General features: G+C 45.6%; 1 long non-coding RNA gene across 2 annotated transcripts; it reads left to right on the top strand.

Annotated features, from left to right (window-relative positions):
- The first annotated feature begins 2,283 nt into the window (after positions 1-2,283).
- Positions 2,284-4,035, top strand: LOC311374798. 2 transcript variants are annotated; one of them, XR_014643128.1, is made up of 3 exons: positions 2,284-2,462; positions 2,703-2,767; positions 3,954-4,035. It is a non-coding gene; the product is annotated as an uncharacterized lncRNA (long non-coding RNA). The 2 variants fall into 2 exon arrangements; XR_014643129.1 differs by having other exon boundaries at positions 2,284-2,431.
- The last annotated feature ends 4,508 nt before the right edge of the window (positions 4,036-8,543 follow it).

The raw sequence follows: 8,543 nt of genomic DNA on the forward strand, positions 1-8,543 counted from the left end.
CCCCACCACTGGTCTCTCCTCTCTCAAAGACCTACAAACCCACCGCTGGTCTCTCCGTCAAAACCTCCACTGGTCTCTCTTCTCTCAAAGACCTACAAACCCACCACTGGTCTCTCCTCTCTCAAAGACCTACAAACCCTCCACTGGTCTCTCCTCTCACAAAGGCCTATATACCCAGCGCTGGTCTCTCCATCAAACCCTCCACTGGTCTCTCTTATCTCAAAGACCTACAAACCCTCCACTGGTCTCTCCTCTCTCGTTTGGCTTTGTATTCCTTTGCGTATTGTCATTGTTTTTGTATATACACAATCTGATAACTGAAAATAAAGAGGTGTGATCTTTAACCTGGTACTGTCCAATCTTTTTTACCCCAATGTCATGGGGTACTAAGTGTGTGAAGGGCAATCTTTGCATGGCATGGGGCACTACGTCATGTGAGGGGCAATTTTTAACCTGGCATGGGGCACTAAGTGTGAGAGGGGCAATCGTTGCCCTGGCATGGGGCACTAAGTGAGAGAGGTGGGCAATCTTTAACGTTGCATGGGGCACTAAGTGTGAGAGGGGCAATCGTTGCCCTGGCATGGGGCACTATGTGTGAGAGGGGCAATCCTTGCCCTGGCATGGGGCACTAAATGTGAGAGGGGCAATCTTTAACGTTGCATGGGGCACTAAGTGTGAGAGGGGCAATCGTTGCCCTGGCATGGGGCACTAAGTGTGAGAGGGGCAATCTTTAACCTGGTACTGGGCACTACATGTGTGAGGGGAAATCTACTTCTACTTGGCTTGTATTACCTGAACATTTTAATTTTCAGCTATAGGAGGAGCTATAGGAGTGTCTTTTAGTCGGACGTTTCTGGATGACTCAAGTCTGTGGCCTAAATCAAAGAGGATAACAAAGTGGGTGTTCAATACAGCAAGAGCCTGGAGCGATCTAGCATCTGGATCTCAATTCGACCCTTCTACACACTGGACAGGATGACTTGAGTGTGATGCAGCTTGGACTGCAGTGTGACTGAATCATGCAAACAATGGGAAGCGACAATGGCTACTTGGTACAATGGATGATGGACTAACGGCATTCCGAATGGACAGAATCGGATGAGAAACCAACCAACTGACTGAAGATGGAAGATGAACCAGTCTGCGACGTGGCTTCCCTACCTAACCTCAACATGATGGACTGCTAGCCCTCTGGTTCTCCTGTACTCCTGCCCTGAGATCCAAGTCTTTCTCGGGCTGAATTGTAACGACGAGGCTAGTTGGACCTGGGAGATGGGTCCCCCTTGAATCTGAAACCATCTTGGAAACATCCCGACTCGCGTCCCTGTCGAGCTGCAGTTGTGCTCTTCATCAGAAGAGGAGGTGAAGAAAGCCTCACTGGGGCTTCAAGGTCTATGAAGAGGAACGTTGAAATGTGCTCCATGATTCTCTCCTGTAAGAGCTGGGTTGTATTCTAGTCGCCGAGAGGGGGAGCCTCACAGCCTACCCTTTGGCGTTTCTCCTCGGGGAGTCCCTGTCACGGTCTTGACGGACGTTCCAGGTCATGTAACTGATGTCACGACAGCCTTTTGAAAACTTGGGTTTCTCCTGAGGGGGAACTTCTACAGAACTGTGGGCGTCAGATGGCACAGTATCCCAGCATGCATCTCTGGTCACTCAGATCACACCCTGATCAGTAAGGCAACGCTCATGCGATGTGCATGCAATGTTTTAGAGTAGTAAGGAAGTAGACAAAAGGCATGAGAACAGTTTGTTATTTTGTACGGTTGTCAGCCTTGTTTATGGGTGGGAATTATTTGCTTAATGGGGGGAATATGAAATGTATAGTCAATTATTTGTACATGAACCAACTGCAACAAACTACTAGATCTGCTCAAGGTAAGTCTGTTGGCTGTATTTTGCAACGAGACGACCAAAGCACCGCAAGATCTCCATCGTCGTTCCAGCTCAAGGTAAGGGGCTTCTGTGGGGGGGGGGGGGGGGGGTGGTTGGTAGTTAGATTCAAGACCGCTATGTGCACGTGTCTATAAAGATGCTGTCTGACTTCACAGGATCTCCTGGACCAGAGGCAGAGGACCAGCAGGTGACCAGATCCCCAAGACCAGGCATAGGAGACCAGAGGCTACCAGATCCCGCTGGACCAGTATGGGGCACCAGGGTGATATAATAATAATAATAATAATAATAATACTACATTGGATGTGTATAGTGCTTTTCTCGCTCTAAATTATAATGTAGGGTAACTAGATCCCCCTGGACCAGGAATGGGGCACCAGGCTGGACCGGAGGCTGTGGACCAGAGGGTATCCAGATCCCCCTGGACCAGGAATGGGGCACCAGGCTGGACCGGAGACTGGGGACCGGAGGGTATCCAGATCCCCCTGGACCAGGAATGGGGCACCAGGCTGGACCGGAGACTGGGGACCGGAGGGTAACCATCACCAAACACTTGACACCTGGAGGTTCTTTTTAATTATTCAATCTTTTTAAATTAACGATCGTAGAGCGTGTTAATTAGTTTTTCCTTCAGATTTTTCATTCTGTGAATTTTAGCCAAAGCTGTGATTTGAGGTAATTACGGTCACATCAGCTGCTACTACTGTAGTTTATCCAGCGTACATCAAGGTGGACACTAAAACACAACTAAAACGTAACAGCTGGTCACACTCACACCTTTTAATGTGTGTTTGTGTTGTGAACAGATGAAGCTGACGACCCACCAGGAGCGAGACGAGGACTACGATGGGACTGCTCAAGTCTTTGGAAGGTTAATACCAACAATTTTTTTACATTGTTTCACCACCAGAGCTATGCTGTTAAATTCACACAATGTTTTACTATAGTCCTGAATTACAAATTCCCAAGTGTGCATGTTTCATGTTGAAGTTTAAAACATGAAATTTATCTTCTATGTCTATATTCTACATTCAAGACAGCGCTTTGATTCAGAATTATTTAAACGAGGTGTCCAAAGAATAATAAACTACTAACAGTTTAGAATTCTCCAAACAAAAGTATTTTCTTCAAGTCTAATTATTTACAATTTCAACACACATGGTATTAACTAAAAAAATCATGGACAAAATGATGAGGAACCCTTGGCTGAGGAGAGCTGATGGAGGAGCCACCTATCTGGAGGGAGACCCGGAATCTGGTTAGCCTCCTAGCTGGACATCGTTAGCCTCCTAGCTGGACATCGTTAACCTCCTAGCTGGACATCGTTAGCCTCCTAGCTGGACATCGTTAGCCTCATAGCTGGACATCGTTGGCCTCCTAGCTGGACATCATTAGCCTCCTAGCTGGACATCGGTAGCCTCCTAGCTGGACATCGGTAGCCTCCTAGCTGGACATCGGTAGCCTCCTAGCTGGACATCGTTAGCCTCCTAGCTGGACATCGTTAGCCTCCTAGCTGGACATCGTTAGCCTCCTAGCTGGACATCGGTAGCCTCCTAGCATGATTGATATCGTTAGCTTCATAGCATAATGGATATCGTTTACCTCATAGCGTTATCTGTATCGTTAGCCTCATAGTATAATTGAGATTGTAGCATAATAGCATAATTGATTGCATTAGCCTCATAGTATAATCAATATCAGTAGCCTCAAAGCATAGTCAACATCATTAGCCTAATAGCATCATTTATATCGTTAGCATCATAGCGTTATCAACATTGTTGGCCTCCTGGCATAATTGATATCGTTAGCTTCATAGCATAATGGATATAATTTACCATAATGGATATGATAATGCATAATGGATTTACCGTTATCTGTATCGTTAGCCGCATAGTATAATTGATATTGTAGCCTCATAGCGTAATGGACATCGGTAGCCTCGTAGCGTAATGGACATCGGTAGCCTCGTAGCGTAATGGACATCGTTGGCCTATGGCTAACAACATAGCTCATGCTACGAGGCTAACGATTAGTGTTTTTCCTCTTCAACATTTCAGTGACCCACCGACGGCGCCTCATCAGAGCTGGACGGTGGAGACTTCGGATTCAACGTCTACCTCGCAGGACGTGACTTAAGTCACGGGTTGTCAAGGGTTCCTTGGTTCCTTGGAGGGTTCCTTGGTTCCTTGGAGGGTTCCTTGGTTCCTTCATGGGTTCCTCATGGTTCAGTGTTAGGGTCAGATGGTCTCACAATGAACCGTTGTTTTTTTTGATTCACATCCCAGAATTGTTTCTCTGTGCGCACAGTTGTTGAAATGTATACTGATGTTGTTTTATGATATAAAATCATTTAAAACGACCTGGCTGTGTGGCTTGTGTGGTCATTTTTATTATACACACGCCTGTTACCCTAATAAGGTAAGGTAACCTCCCCCCTCCTCTATACCCTCACCTCCATCCTCCCCCTCACCTCCCACCTCCCCCCTCCCCTATCCTCCCCCTCCCCTATACCCTCACCTCCATCCTTCCCCCTTACCTCCCCCCTCTACCCTCACCTCCTCCCTAATCTTCCATATTCCCTATCCTCCCCCTCCCCTCCCACCTCCCCTCCCCTATCCTCTTCTCCTAACCTCCCCCCTCCCCTAACCCTGACCCTAACCATAACCTTGACCTCCCCTCAACCCTATACCCTCCCCCATACCCTAACCTCCCCCTCCTCTATACCCTCACCTCCCCCTCCCCTATACCCTAACCTCCCCCCTCCTCCTCAGAGTGGATCTAATGTACCCCTCTCCTCCTCCTCCTCCTCCTCAGAGTGTATCTAATGTACCCCTCTCCTCCTCCTCCTCAGAGTGTATCTAATGTACCCCTCTCCTCCTCCTCCTCCTCAGAGTGTATCTAATGTACCCCTCTCCTCCTCCTCCTCAGAGTGTATCTAATGTACCCCTATCCTCCTGCTCCTCAGAGTGTATCTAATGTACCCCTCTCCTCCTCCTCCTCCTGCTCCTCAGAGTGTATCTAATGTACCCCTCTCCTCCTCCTCCTCCTCCTCCTCAGAGTGTATCTAATGTACCCCTCTCCTCCTCCTCCTCCTCCTCAGAGTGGATCTAATGTACCCCTCTCCTCCTCCTCAGAGTGGATCTAATGTACCCCTCTCCTCCTCCTCAGAGTGGATCTAATGTACCCCTCTCCTCCTCCTCCTCCTCAGAGTGGATCTAATGTACCCCTCTCCTCCTCCTCTTCAGAGTGTATCTAATGTACCCCTCTCCTCCTCCTCCTCCTCCTCAGAGTGTATCTAATGTACCCCTCTCCTCCTCCTCCTCCTCCTCCTCCTCAGAGTGGATCTAATGTACCCCTCTCCTCCTCCTCCTCCTCCTCAGAGTGGATCTAATGTACCCCTCTCCTCCTCCTCCTCCTCAGAGTGGATCTAATGTACCCCTCTCCTCCTCCTCCTCAGAGTGGATCTAATGTACCCCTCTCCTCCTCCTCCTCCTCAGAGTGGATCTAATGTACCCCTCTCCTCCTCCTCTTCAGAGTGGATCTAATGTACCCCTCTCCTCCTCCTCTTCAGAGTGTATCTAATGTACCCCTCTCCTCCTCCTCTTCAGAGTGGATCTAATGTACCCCTCTCCTCCTCCTCCTCAGAGTGGATCTAATGTACCCCTCTCCTCCTCCTCCTCAGAGTGGATCTAATGTACCCCTCTCCTCCTCCTCCTCAGAGTGGATCTAATGTACCCCTCTCCTCCTCCTCCTCAGAGTGGATCTAATGTACCCCTCTCCTCCTTCTCCTCCTCCTCCTCAGAGTGGATCTAATGTACCCCTCTCCTCCTCAGAGTGTATCTAATGTACCCCTCTCCTCCTCCTACTCCTCCTCAGACGGAAGAGGAGAAAATGTCTTCCTCTAACTCCCAGTTTCTCATTTGGAGCGTGGGGAGAGAGAAGCCGTTTCTCAATTTGCGTTCTCGTGTGTTCTCGTGTACTTGCGTTCTCGATAAACGTCATCAGTGGTAGCCCAAGCACTGTTCCAATTCCAAGTACGCGAGTACTGTCGTAAAACCCGTGTGTGTTCTCGATGCGTTCTCGATGAGGCCGTTCTACCGAGGACGCATCGGAGGTGACTCGTGTGGACTTGGGACCGTTAAATATCCCAGAATGCATCATCGAGTCCGCTGCTGTTCCAATTGCAGGTGCGTACTCGCGTTCTCGGAAGTCTGTACTTGAAAGTCCGGACTTGCCAAGTACGTACTTCCAAGTCCGCGAGAACGTAGTCCGCGTACTTGGTATTGAGAAACGGCTTAAGTTTAGTTTCCTCAACAACGCGTCCTCTCCTGGCCCCGCCCCCACGGACACGTGTGTGTGTGTGTGTGTGTGTGTGTGTGTGTGTGTGTGTGTGTGTGTGTGTGTGTGTGTGTGTGTGTGTGTGTGTGTGTGTGTGTGTGTGTGTGTGTGTGTGTGTGTGTGTGTGTGTGTGTGTGTGTGTGTGTGTGGTTCTACTAACGTGTAATTAACATAACATAATTGCTAGGCATCGTAACATAATTTCCTGTTATAATGAGGCTGATATAGTTATAGGAACAAATAATAAAGCTGTTGAGAACTCTTCTATTAAAGCTTCATTACTCTTTATAATTAGTCTTATAAAGTTATAGTAAATACTCTTTATAATTAGTCTTATAAAGTTATAGTAAATACTCTTTATAATTAGTCTTATAAAGTTATAGTAAATACTCTTTATAATTAGTCTTATAAAGTTATAGCAAATACTCTTTATAATTAGTCTTATAAAGTTATAGTAAATACCCTTTATAATTAGTCTTATAAAGTTATAGTAAATACTCTTTATAATTAGTCTTATAAAGTTATAGTAAATACTCTTTATAATTAGTCTTATAAAGTTATAGTAAATACTCTTTATAATTAGTCTTATAAAGTTATAGTAAATACTCTTTATAATTAGTCTTATAAAGTTATAGTAAATACTCTTTATAATTAGTATATAATTAGACAGACAGACAGACAGACATTAGTTGATTGTTAGCTACAACAGGTACAGTTTTGCTGCTCGACTGCGGAACTAAAGTCGGGGACTCTTTTGGGGGACGGACGCCCTGTGTTACCGGGGTGGTAAAACAAGCCATTAAATCAACACCTTTAACTCCACCTGTGTCTTCCGTTGATCAATACACCTCAGATTATTACAACATAGGTTATGATCATGCGTTTTATTCGTACAAACAGAACGTGTGTGCGTTTTAAACTCCCCGTTTTAATCCCGCTTTGCGTGCGGTCCCGTTCCTCGCCACTAGATGTCGCTGTTCAGTCTGTTCCCGTTTTACATTACACCTTTATTAGACAGTGTTCATATAAAACATATATTATTCAGTCTGTTCCCATTTTCCATTACACCTTTATTAGACAGTGTTCATATAAAACATATATTATTCAGTCTGTTCCCATTTTACATTACACCTTTATTAGACAGTGTTCATATAAAACATATATTATTCAGTCTGTTCCCATTTTACATTACACCTTTATTAGACAGTGTTCATATAAAACATATATTATTCAGTCTGTTCCCATTTTACATTACACACACACACACACACGCATTGAATTACAAATAATAAAGAACAAATTCTGATGTTTCAAAGTATCACATGTAAACGTAATGGATGAAATGTGTTAATTTAGTACTTTCTATACATTTATACTTAGGGACTTTAGGGATTCGTTCTAAACCTTTTAAGAAGACGGTGGTGTCATCGGCCAGTTGGCTCATAATGATCTGTTCATCGAAAACATTCAGCTTGACAACATCAGAGTTTAGAATAAGAACGGCCAACATTTCTTCTGCCTAAACAAAGAGGACCGGGGAGACGTTGCGTCCTTGTTGAAGCCCTCTATTGACGGTGAAGCGAGGGGGGGGGGGGGTGCTCCTGAACTAGTGCTGCCGTTGTAAAATGATTCTGTTATGTTACAGAATCGAGGTCCAGATCCGTACATATGCACGACTTTAAACAGGAGCTGATGTTGTGACGTATCAAACGCCTTGTAGGAGTCAGGGGATAAAACGACCCCTTTGTCCTCTAGCGGACGGCTGTGCTCCAGAAGGTCACTAGCCTCATATTGTTACGTACAGACCTGTTGCTCCTTTGAATCGTTTTAATGTGTCAGTGTAAACGTAGGTTAGTCATTTATAATCGTCGTTTAATAGTGAAATTGGACGATAGTTATCTAAAAAATAGATCTAAAATAGACAGATTAAATCTAAAATATAATCACAGTCTTAACAACAAGCGTGACGCTGTTAGGTTTATTTTATTACATGAATTGCGTTTCTTTGAACACCGATCTGGGTGACCTGCGGCGTGATAAGGAGCTACGGTAACCATGGGGACGATATATCCCGCCCACCGGTGGAGCCGATACCGGATATCCGGATCTAGACTTCCTCCTCCGTGGGCGGGTCTTTGTCTACAGTCCGACCAGCAACTTTAAACGCAAGTATTGAGTTGGAGCTTATGTTTTAATTTGCAGACGAGTCTAACGTTGCTCTACTCCCGTTTTCTACACACGACGTGTTTTAATACAGTTTCATGTTTTTAGAGCTTAACCGAAGTTCAACTCGCATGAATTCGCCTTCC

Source organism: Micromesistius poutassou (genome assembly GCF_964030765.1).
Source record: "Micromesistius poutassou genome assembly, contig: SCAFFOLD_5147, whole genome shotgun sequence".
NCBI classification, from domain to species: domain Eukaryota; kingdom Metazoa; phylum Chordata; class Actinopteri; order Gadiformes; family Gadidae; genus Micromesistius; species Micromesistius poutassou.